General features: G+C 42.9%; 1 protein-coding gene across 1 annotated transcript in view; it reads right to left on the minus strand.

Annotated features, from left to right (window-relative positions):
- Positions 1 to 12,733, minus strand: part of CHD2 (chromodomain helicase DNA binding protein 2) — a 115,551-nt gene extending 102,818 nt beyond the window's left edge. Inside the window, exon 1 of the mRNA XM_068695438.1 lies at positions 12,614 to 12,733. The gene's annotated coding sequence lies outside the window, so the exon portion shown is untranslated. The remainder of the gene's footprint in view (positions 1 to 12,613) is intronic.
- Positions 12,734 to 12,753: the final 20 nt, after the last annotated feature.

Raw genomic sequence — 12,753 nt, forward strand, 5'->3', positions numbered from 1 at the left:
GGTGGAGGAGAGCCCGTGACTTTGCTTCCTTGGCAACCTGGATGCCAGGAAACCGAACGCAGGGCTCGCAGGCAGCTCCCGGGCACGTGCAGCCGCTGCTCAGGTCCAGGAGAGGAATTATCCCTGCTCCGCTGGCTGCCCTAGTGCTGCCAGCTTTGCTCACAGAGGGCCAACCTCTGCGGGCTGTGCTGGAGTTCATTTTGGACCCTGAGCAATCAAGTGTGTCTTCACAGGACTGTGTTACTACATCAGTTGATTTCTCAGGATGATGGGTGGATTTACAAGCTTAAGAAAGCTTACGGATCCATCCTTACAGCTCTCAGGCTTAAACCCAGACCCTGAGACCCATATATTTGGGCTTAGAGGTATGTTGAGCAAGAAAATGTTTATATAACTACCTCCTCTCAGTTCCTGCCTGTGGGATTGCCAGCCATCACAAGTGTAAGAGCAAGGAGAGAGCTGCCTGCCTGTCCTCCACGATGGCTCTGGGGAATCCCTGAGCCCTCACTGTGGCAGGTGAGTCACTGTCCTCCTCACTGAGAAGGGCACGACGCAGCCCTCGTTGGCTGGAAGGAAGGAACAAAGTGAAGACTTGGTCATCCTGGCCACAATTTATGGGGTGATGCGATGGAGCACAGACACAGAGCGCTCCCAGTCTTCAGATGGTGTAAGGCAGCAGAGCTGCCCTGAACAGTGCTGATTATACCCTGAAATACAAGCTTGTCTGCTAAATAAATCCTGCAGCTCTTTCCTTCCTCCCCTGCTCCCCATCATCTCTAACTCCAAAAGAATTCCATTTAATATCTACAGAGCTTTTCCTGAACATAAAAATAAATAAATACACCACCAGGTTTGACCCTGACCTTTGCAAATGGAAATATGATGTAGTGAGAATTGAGACCTGAGAGTCAACTAGCATCTTTGGTTTCACTGTTGAAATACAGCAGGTCATTTCACATTTCTATTATGAGCCTCAGATAATGGAGAAGAAAATTAGGTAATTCCATTTTTGGATTAGTTGGGTTTCTTGTCAGCTGGGAGATGGGTTCTGAGGTACGTGGAGAATGACTGGAGGCACGGGCTGAACAGCTGAGCATAGATATTGTTTGGGATGCTATTTCTGCATGGCCTGCTCCAGAGATATTAAAAGCAATGGTGTCTGTCTCCCCTGACATTTATATCTGTTTTCCATCGCTGACTTCAAAGGCATTACTCTGCATTTGACCACATTTGAGTGAGTACGAAATCGGGACCATTGTTTACGTGTTGCATTGTGTTGAATGTTACCTGAGCTTTTAGATGATCAAAAATGGGTTCTGTATGTAGAGAAAAATATTAAAATGAATGAGGGAGCACACAGGCAATAGTAACAATTGCAGAAAAAGGAGTCTTGACAGAGTTGATTTATCTGTTTATAGGAAGAATTAGAGACTTCAGTTCAAAGTCTGCAAATTGCCCTATGAAAGCAGATCCTCCTCATCACAGAGACTGATTGATTTCTCCAGGTGTGTATGAAAAGAAGGATTTGAAGAATCATGAGCAAAGTTAGTAAGGAAAAGAAAAAACAAAACCAGAAGATCACTGCATGAAATATCAATAGCATAGCTAGGAACAGTTGGATACCAGACGATCTTTAATCTAGAAAAAAAAAAAAAAAGAAGACAACAATGTCTGGAAGGTAAAGCCTGATTAAATTTAACAATAAGTTTTTAAAACAAAAAAAGCAATGTGTGTGATTAATGAAGCAAAATATTTGATTTCCCATCTCATGAGGTCTTCAACTCAAGTCACACTGGAAGTGATACACATTAGCATGCTCAACCAAGGATTGAAAAGAGCAGATTTGATGCTCTCATGCTTTTTTTCTGATCTTAAAAGTCTGTGAGCATGTTTGGATTTGGTAAAGCATTTGATACCATATCATAAAATTTAGCTCTTTGGATGATCTGAATGCAATAGTCCATGGACTGAATCACAGCTGAGTAGCTGCAGACAAAAAAGAATACTAAACAGGGAGTTATTGTGTTATAGAATTATGTTTATTAGGGCATCAGAGAGATCAGGTCTTTGGTCTTTTCTGACATTTTTATTGATGACTTTAAAGAAGGATTGAACAAAAGGATGACAGGCATTCACAAAAGTGACATGAAGTTGAAAGGGATCAAACACTAGGGAAACCAGAAAGATAATGCAGAGGAATCTGGATAGACTGGAAGCTCAGACTGAAAATATCTCAGTGCAATGAATCTCAGAGCCAGGCAGATTGGAAATCTTGTATCTCTTGATGCCTATAGGCTTTAAAGGCGATGCTCATTAAGATCGTGCCAAGGGGCGAAAAAAATACATAAAAAGGTGCAGCGTATGGGGACACACTTCATCTGAAGCCCTAGAGATATGTGTTACAGCAAGCCACAAAGAAAATAACAGAGAAGTCCTTTAGTGCTTTTGGCAGGCAAGGCATTTAATAAACATGTCTACCAAGAAGCTTCTATAATAAAACCCGATGTATCATTTCCGTTCACTGAGCTAGTGTCATGTCTGCAAACTGCACAAGGCTTTGTCTCCTCGATGCATTAATTTCCATCCAAATGCCCAGGCAGAGCCTCTATTAGCAACCTCTGTTGACATGAGTAGATTATTCAGGGAAGCATAACTAAATCTCTCTTATTTCTCTGAAATCTACACTCGCTCCTCTGCTGGCAAATGAAAATTCACAAGAGAAAACATCTACTGTCTTTCCATTAAGTGTTTGGGGCTGGATGTAAAACTACAACCTCTGCTTAAGGAAGGATTCTAGAGATCAGCGTCTCCCCCAGATAGGGTTTAGGAACCAGGATCTGCAGTGGCCTGCAGTTCCCTTAACCCTCTGGGCCCAGAACCTCCTGGCTGAGGGAGAATGGGACTAGGAACTGGTGACTTTTAGAGATGCTGTCAACTGCACGTAGTCATTTATCTGTAAGCCTTAGAGAAACAGGGCAAATTTAGCTAGTCTAGAGCAACTCTTCTGTACGTGCTACCCTGCCAGGCTGTGGTACCGGTCCCTTTGATGCCAGCAACAAGAGAAGGATATTCTGGAGGAACAGTAGGACAGAGCATTGCAGCTGGGGACCCGGGACAAGACACCTCAGTGCCAGATTGCTGTAGGTAGCCCCAGAACACCCAATGCTAAAGGATTTGTACTACATGGGAATAGAGAAATGATCTTTTCTGTAGGTCTACTCGCTCCCTGTCTGGCATTAGCTAATGCCCTCTACCCTGTTTGTCTGAGAAGCAGGGAGCAACCGCCTGCATGGTTTCATTTCTCTGTGACCTAGAAGTACTTTCCAATTTACCACTCACATTGCTCAGCCGAAGTGATACACCCAGATCTGCATGCAGAACATACTGTGGTGCTGAGCCTTACTCCGCTGGCCTACACTGCTTCCTAGCATGGCTTTATTGCTCTGTAAAATAAAGGTCATTATGGTGTTGTTCAGGTAGTGACAGCTTTGAAGAAACACTTTCAAATACACTACACAAGTAGACATTATTACCCCCTGCCCAGGGATTTGGAGAAGGTTTCCTCCAGTAAAAGGCTTTGCATTCTGCTTGCAGGAAGCACTACATTAAGGTGGACATTTTTCCAAGCTGAATTCAGATGAGCTGATTTTTTTAATCAGACCTTCTTCTAAAGAATGGGCACGCCACTCCCGGGGCAGCATGTGGGGTTAATGCTCTAATAACCAGTCTGAATTCACAGAGTAGAGCTATGTGCAAAGCTTAAGACTGAGATTTTACAGAACTTGATTTAGATGAAGTCTAATGTTCACTGGCAGATGACATCTGGCTCAGGACACGTGCCTGTGGAAGTCTTGGTGCTCAGCATTTAGAGGCACGGCACAGGAGCTGGAGCAGAGGTGAGATCAGCCAGTCCTCACAGCTGGGACCGTGGAGAATTAGCCTCCCTGGAGAGGACTGTGGGTTACACGTGGCTCCAAGCAGTGCTGTTAGACTCCTACTTCACAAACACTGTACTCCTTCTTGCGTGTTTGGACTGGGGGAAGAAAAGGGGGAGGTGCAGGCAAGGCTTAAAGGCCAGACACCTTTCATCTCCACCGCAATAAACCCATTAGTACCGCGCAGGTGAGGAAGGGTTTGTGGCACGGTGCTGATAACAGCACTGACGGCAGATGTTCGATGCCAGGCAAACTCTTTAGAAGCAACCGTATTTGAAGTGCTTACTTCCAAAAATCGTCAGCTGTATTTGGGCTGATGCTGAAAATATTTTAAACGGTGTTTCAGACAGCAAAAACAAGTGAAGAAACTACAGCTCACAAAGGCTAACTTAAGTGACAATTTGTGTGGCGAAAAGCTACATTTATTTAGTTGATTTAAATGTGCTCTGTAAGGGAAACATATATTTTACACCTACTCTTCGTGTGTAATGGAGGCTTGAAAATTAGTTGGAAAAATGTTTGTTATTTGAGAACTATCAGGCATTTTGCCTTTCTTCTTTGCTCTTCACTTTTTCAGAGAGAAAAGTAGGTATGAGTTTTTTCCTTTTTGAAATGATGAGATACATGAGTCTTACAAACATCAGATTCTCACCCCAGGTATCTTTCCAATATTTGAATTAAAGAGATAAGAAGCAACAGTGAGTTTTTAGCAATTTAAGAATTAATCCTTCCTTTCCTGATCACTTATCTTATCTTTTGATCTACCAAGGTCATAATCCTGCTATGTCTCCACTCATCCTCAGAGACCCTCCAGCCAAACAAAGATAAGATTTCCAATTTCTAAAGTGAAAACAGAGAAATCCCTTCCTGTAAATTACAGCAAAACCAGCCAAACAAAAACTGCACTAACAAACCACAGCGCTGAGGCCTTTTTGGAAAGGAACGAACTGAAGCAAGAGCTCATCCATTTTCCTCTGTCAGCACACCTTTCAGGACGTCTCCCTTCTGGTATGTGTCTTGCCAGAAAATATTAGGTCTGGTTCACTCTGGGGATTTTGCAGTCCAGCTCCAGATGTTAATAGATGTTTCCCTGCCTTCCCCAGAGAGTGGATGCCACTTGCACATCTATAAGATGCTGTCCACTGATTCCTGAGTCTGTAACTAGATGTCAGATGGTTTAATCTAACAGCTTCCAGACCCCAGCCAGGGAAGCTGCTCCACCCAGAGTTATTCTAGGCAGCACGAGATGGCTGTCGCTCCAGGGGAACACCAGCACAGCAGGGAAAGGCCGGTGCTGGGATGACAGTCACAAGCACAGCTCTGCTGAACCAGAATTAAAGCCTGCTTTTGTTTAAAGGGGAATGCTTCAGTATGGCCAGGAGCAGTTTGTCTCATCCCATACCTGCTTAATTGGGTGTTAAGACTCCTTGCCATTCCGACAAGCAGATGTTTTGGCAAGATGTTGGTATCAACAACTTGCTCTCCCCTAGCACTTTTACAAAAGAGCACCCAGGATCCGTGGGATCACTGCGTTTCACAAATGGGTGAAGTGTGTAACATGTCCAAAGGTGCACATCAAGGTGAGATGCTCCACCACGGGACAGGCAAGGCACAGAGCAACTCCACGAGCACCAGGCTTTCTGAAGATCAGCTCCACACTCCAGGAGGATGGCTGTGTGACAAATGGTGTGCAGATGTCCCTGAGCTGCTTTCACGGTGGTAATGATGAAGATGTGTTAGTGGAGCATCCTACAGAAGCTTAGATGGATTCTCTGCTTCTTAAAGCTGTGCAGGACTTTAAAGACACATATATATGTAAGTAGATATTGAAGAGCGAGAAACACTATTACAGCATACATATAGAAATCCCTCACAGAAATACCACTTTGACCTGGTCTGTCTTATCTACTGCAATGACAAAATAAATGCCATGTCTGAGGGTGACACCAGCTCAGCTGGACCAAGAGATGGTACAGGTAGGGCTGTTTTGTTCTGTTTCCCGTCCAGGTCACTTGTAATTCTGTGTGGCGTCCTGCTACTTGGCAGTCATTATAACAACATCAATAAACCTCCAAAGCCATCTGAGGCTGCAAGATTAACAGCCACCACCCCAATGAGTTTATTTTATGTGGCTAAGATGAAGAAAAACACTCTAACGACGCGATCTGCAAATTATCTACAAAATGACTTGAATAATTTGCCAGTTTCCCTCTGACTGCACTTTAGCAGGCCAGCCAGGACTTACTGCATGAACAGCCAGTGAAGCAGTGGGAGGCAAAGTCATAATCGGCTTTTGTGTTCTTTGATTATTGTTATCCAAACTAAACAAAGATTTGTGGTGTACTGGTGTCCTTCCTCTCCCTGTTTTTTTCAGATTAACCGCTACGCTCTGATATCGCGTGCATTACCGACGTTGTAGGAACTTGTCCAGGAGATAATCTCTGTACCCCAGCTTAATGACTGCACCAACCTTTATTTAAAAGAAATCTGCTGCTTATCCTAGACTGAAATTGCAAGCCTTTTGCAGCAGTAACACTGGCTTTTAAGTGTCTGTAAAAAGCCATAAATGTTTTACAGGGTTATAGAAATAACAGTCTAATATGATGTGCTAACTGGGAACGTGCAAAGGAGTTGGACTTGTCCGAGCATATCTGAAGACACTGCTTGCTCTAGATCACCGGTCTTTAATTAGCAATAGGACTTCACACTAGCCCTCAGATCACCATTGATAGATGAGGCACTGCAGTTTTCCCGCTCTGCTGGTTGAGGTTATCTATTGATAGTCACCGGAAAAAGGATTTAACCTTTACAATTACCATGTGCTCTCTTTTCTGACACACAAGCTCAAAAACTCTCTGATCATACTTGACCTGGTCACTCCTTGAATTTACACCTCTGCTAGCAGCCTGGGTTTTTAGTTTTGAGGGATGAGAAAAGGTGTGCTCATACAGCACTGATCCTTTAGAAATTACACTCTATTTCCTTCCTTACTGGAACTCTGGTCTTTGTTCAGAATGCAGATTACTTCTGCAGAAAATCGTTGGGAAGGTAGAGTTTGCCTCATTTTGTATACATTTCATTTCGTGCACAGAAACATGTATTCATTCCCACAAACCCAACTCGCCTAAATCCAACGATTTAGCCAGATTCCACTTCTTTGCTTATTTCTTCTCTGCACAATTTCTTGCAATTTCTCCCCTATTCTGCATGCTAAAAATACATCTGGGTGCTGCCTGGAGGCCATCAGAAAGCACAAAGAAAAGGGCAGCCTGAGTTTCATGTGCACTGCTAAGCAATGCATAAAGAGCGCTCCCCACAAACGGGGATGTTCTTGTAATAGGAATCCATAAATATAGAAATCTGTCATTCCCAGAAGCAGTTGTATATAGAAACACTCTTAGTAGCTCTATTTAGCCAGCACCAGGCTCTTCTACCAAAAGCACAATTGCCAGTGAGAGCTCAGATTTCTAATGGCACTGAACAGGTGTAAACTGGAAGAAAGCTCAGCAGGGGGAAAAGCTAAACCAGCTCCCAGCCCTGCAATCAGCAAAGCCTTCTCCTTGAGGTTCATGTTTGTAACGGGATAGAAAGCAAGCTCTCATCAGAAAGGAAACCAAATACTTTCTGTGTTTTTCACTGTCTGAATTTTCCCTCTACTTCTCCAAGTCTTGCTCTTCTACCAAAGCTCTCGGGAGCGCAAGCCTTCGCATTAACCACTGCTAAGGGGGAGACGAAAGAAAGATAAAGTTTCCTTGTTATCCAGGTGGGACCCTCTGTCCTATTTACACAGAAAACGTGACATACTAGGCAAAATCTAAAACCCACAAATTAGTGCGAATCTCAGAAAGATGACTGCTCCACTAGAATGCGTGTTGCAGGAGGGCTGGTAAACTCCCCTTGCTCATATTTATTACTGCTCTGTTGAGAACAAACCACATGATGTCATTGAAGAACAGAGTTGCGAAATCCCACATTCCAGACTAGAAACCAGGAATGATTCCCAAATTAGGCAAATGACATGAAAAAATATCAGTAAAGCATCCGTGAGGCAAAAAAAAAAAAAAAAAGACTAAAACAAAACAAAAAGCTGAAGCCACATGAAACAAATGACGTTTTCCAAAGCTGTCATGTTAATGACTCCTCACTACAAATACATTTACTCAAAAAAAGTCTTCATTATCTTGAGAACATGGAGCTAGAATTGCAAAGTTAATTTACTATTCATGAGCAATATTTATAGATTATTTATATGGCAACAATCTGCAAATATTTCCTTTGGATACTGCCATTTGAAAGGGATTTTGGATGTCTTGCTTCCCACTGGCATTTTTAGGGGTAGGACTGTAAAAAAAAAAAAAAGAAAAAGCTTCCAAGCTTCCTCTGCTCTAACATCCTATTTACTTGTTTCGATGATAATCTGAAGAGCAAGTATAATGTTATTCTGGAAGTCATTCTTTTGAATGGCTGCAGGTTATTGCAAAGCTTTTTAAAAAAGGCAAGATCCTACTGTATTACTGTTGTTGAAATGAGGGTCCTTTGCCCTCTGTGTCATAGTTTTGTGATTCATTTCCAAGATACTGTTTCTTGACCCTGGTTTAGTATTTTCACTTTTGGGGTAAAACTTTCCCTCTTCTGGCTCCGAAGAGCAATAAATCGCCTGACAAATTAAGGCAGCAAGGACAGCTGGATCAATTTATGGTGTCTAAAGTTAGCTGAGATGCTGGGAAGTCCTCAGGAGATACACTTCCTCCTGGGGCTTTGTGCCTCATTCTCAAGCAAGTCAAGCTATTTTCCACCGGTTTGGCCTTTTGACATCTGAAGGGGAAGAGACTATATGAGATACCTTGTGTAGCTTATAAAGAAATGGTGATCCTATTTTCCTAACAATCAGCCGTGTGAGATTTCTGTTGAACAGCTGGGAACGAGTCCCAGTCTGTCCTAATTAAAGAACAAAATTAAATTGTAATTGAACAGTAGTACCTCAGCATCATACACAACGTGGCAGAATAGGATGTCCCATCACATTGCAGGAAGGAAATTCAAGGGAAAAAACATAGGGCCTCCAGGCTCCAAGTACAATGTTTAAGGGCAGCCATGGAAGAAGGCAATCCTTTGCCTCCTTTTGCCAAATGGAGCAGCAGAATTACTGGGTACTTCACACCCACCCATCCTATGTTATCTCTGTGCAGGGGACTTTCTCTACAGTTTACTTAGTGAGCCACACGGCTAATGCTGCAGGGCACTATCCAGAAGCTCTGCTCCATCTGAGCACCTCCTCACAGCAAGTCACAGACACTTCCAGGCACCTGCTGAACCCCTCAAAGCAGTATAGGCGAGCCTTCTGTTAAACACTTAGTCAAGAGAGAGATTTCTGTCCCATTCAGAGAGCTCCTGATGTGGCTCCAAGCACCACTGAAGAATAATCTCAGCACCAGCCTCATGAAACACTCAAAGTTTGGTCACATCTGTATTTCTCTGACACTCCTCCACTCCTTCCAGTGGGGAAGACATGTGGGGTTCATGCAGAGGTACAGAGAGGTAACTTACAGGGCTCCCACTTGGTAGGTCCCATTTCTAAACACAGGCATGCCTCTACCCCCACATATGTCTAGACATTGCTGATCAGAATTTAACTGGATGCAAGGAATGCAATAAAAAAAATATCCAAATCATTAATCACTGTCACAGAGTATATTGTTAAAGCCAATTATCTTCAGAACCAAATTACTGAGGGCAGAAAGAAGATCCTTAGAAGGTAGATGACAGAGCAAAGATACAAATGGAAGTAATTGCACTTTGTACATGGGTAACACCTTTCTTTGCTTCCTCCTGCTGTGCTGCTTCTTGTCTGAGCACCAAAAAAAAATAATAAAATCCAACAGCATAAACCTACTTCTTAGGGGGATCAGAAACAAGCCTGAAGAATCCTGAGCTTTATCATTTCTAGACTGTTTGGAATATCTGTGACACCACACATACTGATACAATTGCACCTTGTCAAATAGAGGAACTCTGTAGTGACAATAAATATTAATTCTCTGTGCTGGCTTTCAGCCTAAATCTTAGTAGATTGAAATATCTGCCAGAGGAACATCAAAAAAAGCCAAAGTAGCAATAAAAGTCAAACAAGAGCGCCAGATCTAGCAACCACCACTGCCTGGTTTACACTAGTCAAGTAACAGATGTTTCAGGCTGAGCATTTTAGAGGAAATTAGTCCGATGCACTCATACAATACAGCAAATCCTGTTGCAAATTTACAGAATATTTCAGGAATAAGTCTGCTTCTATTAAAAAATGGATCTAAAACAAACTGACTTGTGTTACAGAGCTCGCAGAGCTCCTTTGCCAGTCCTGCACCAGAGCAGCCACGCTAAGAGAAGATGATCACAAGAAAAATGTAGGTCCACAAATGCCCATTTTTTACACTCAAAAATGATTTTGGGCTGCCCACCCATCCTGCATCACCCCACTACAAAGCTGGCAGTAGTCACCTCTGTGCAAGCTTAGTAGGAATCCTTGCGGTTCATCCCTCCTTGCCCAAGAAACACAAAAGGTAAGGACCTAAGGATCAATACGGTACATCATCTGTTTTTTACAGTTGGGCACTTAAGGCAAAATCCTGAGTGTGAATTCACACACTGTGATTATGGATATTAATTTGTGAGTATTAAGTATAAAGAGTATTTTTGACTAGACAGGTACATGGTACGTGGCAATGCAAAGCTCTGATTTCACATACCCAGGGAATGGCGTGGTAGATGCATATATGGCATATTTGAAGCTCTGTGACCAGCTAGGGGTGATTCTCACTTTAGAAGCCCCTACACCTTTTTCTTTATCCTATGGCAAAACACTGAGACGTAAGAGGAATGGCAGTGCAAGACGAAGCGAAATCTGATAGAGGCAAGGCAGCAGCTGGCAAACATCTCAGAACAGGCAGGGCCAACAACAGGGTCAGTGTTTACAAATAATAAATCATGTGAGCAGCACTCACACCAATGTTTGGGAAAGAGTCTGCATCACCAATTTGACCTCCTGCCCAGCTGGACTTTTTTTTTTTTTTTTTAAAAGCTGAACAGAAATAAACTGGGGCCCCATGTTGGAAACTGGGAAACTACACAAAAGTAGGCAATGAAATAAAGCTGGAACAATGACCAATTCAGACAGCAGAGAGGCCTTTCTCCACATTGTACACGTCAAGATTTCCTCATCCCAAAGAATTTCCTGCGAAAAACACAGGATGCCTTTATCATAGAGTGGGTGGCACTTGATACAGGACCCCAATTGGCTGGGAACGTCTATGAACCATGCATTATTTTACTGCTACCTTTCCTGTGGGATACTGCCAGCAGAACCACTTCTTTGTAATCTTTGTCAAAGTTTAGTAACACATTCATATAGATTATACCCAGCCATGTTAACCCTGAAGTACGGGCAGAAGTTAATAAAAGAGAAATCTTTTTCTTCTCTCCTTTCTGTGTTTCACTTCATTTCAGTGGCAACATGCCTTTCTCCCCAGATACAATTATTTTGTAGTGGTGAAACTCATGCTACTTTAATACAAAACATGGGGAGCAAAACTAAATTATATCTTATAAGTATGCTAGCATGACCTCCCCTGCTGATTCCTGCTATCTGGCTTAATGGTACCATTCACATGCTCAGCACACCTGGAATGATTTGCATAACCATGACTATGATTTCCATAAACCTGTACAAAAGGACTACTGTAATTTTAAAGATGTCAAATATTGCTACATGAATTAACCCAGAACTAAAGTCTAGGCGATTAGCGTATTTTTGTTGCTGAAAGAAGAAGAAAAAAAAAAGTAAATCTGTTCCAGTAATTCTTCTGGTTAAACAGATATAAAATGCTGAATCAGCAGCACAAGGAGGTTCATTCCATGAGAATGCCCGTTTAAATGGATCGCAGCTTGAACTCTGTGATCACTTCATTTTATATTTGGACAGATGTTGCACGTTGTAATTAAAAACAGTTGTTATTGGCAAGGAAATAGTATTGGAATAAGGAGCAGATGAGTTCTTAAGGAACCCGTTGGGCCACATTCATCCCTGGTGTTACCCCACTGCTTTAACAGGCATTCAAAAATAAAATGAGACCAATCTGTTTCTTAGATGGATATCTCTAGGGGAAAAGAGAGTGAAACAAGATAATTGAACCCCTTTCCCTAAACACTGGTGGCACGTATAGAAAACAGGCAGGTTTTCAAACAAAATGTTTTTCAAATTTACTCTAGCTTTTGAGAAGGCTTCCCAGCTGCTGTGAATTACAACCCATTTGAAAGAGTAAGAGCAGTTGCAGGGACAAATCCCACCTGCAAACTTCCTGGGCAGCAGCCCCAGGCACCCAGGGGATTGTCACAGGTTTGATTTTTGGGGAGCACCCATGCGTGGACTCTCAAAACACCTCATTGTACACCAAGGGACCGGTGTTTAACATCACCTCTGCTCTGCTGGCTTAAGTCAACAACTACAGTGACTGCTGGGGAAATACGAGCACCGTGACCTCCTCGATGGACAAGTAACAAGACCCAAGTCTGTATTTATAACGCAGTCAGCATGGATTAGCACACCCTTTAACCAGACAGATATTCACTGACTGGCAAGCACCTCTAGCACCCTTTAAAGAACTGGGTAGAGAAGCAGCTTGACTTACATAAAGCAGGCTGGGCATGATGTCCATCAGTCAGTGTAACGCTGCTCACAAAGCTCAGCCCTTCTGCTTAGCTCCCAGCTGGCAGTCAGTGCTTTTATCCTTCCCGTTCCTGCCTCATCCTCCCCTCCACAGCTGCAGGA

This window comes from Anas acuta, chromosome 12 (assembly GCF_963932015.1).
Source record: "Anas acuta chromosome 12, bAnaAcu1.1, whole genome shotgun sequence".
Lineage (NCBI taxonomy): Eukaryota > Metazoa > Chordata > Aves > Anseriformes > Anatidae > Anas > Anas acuta.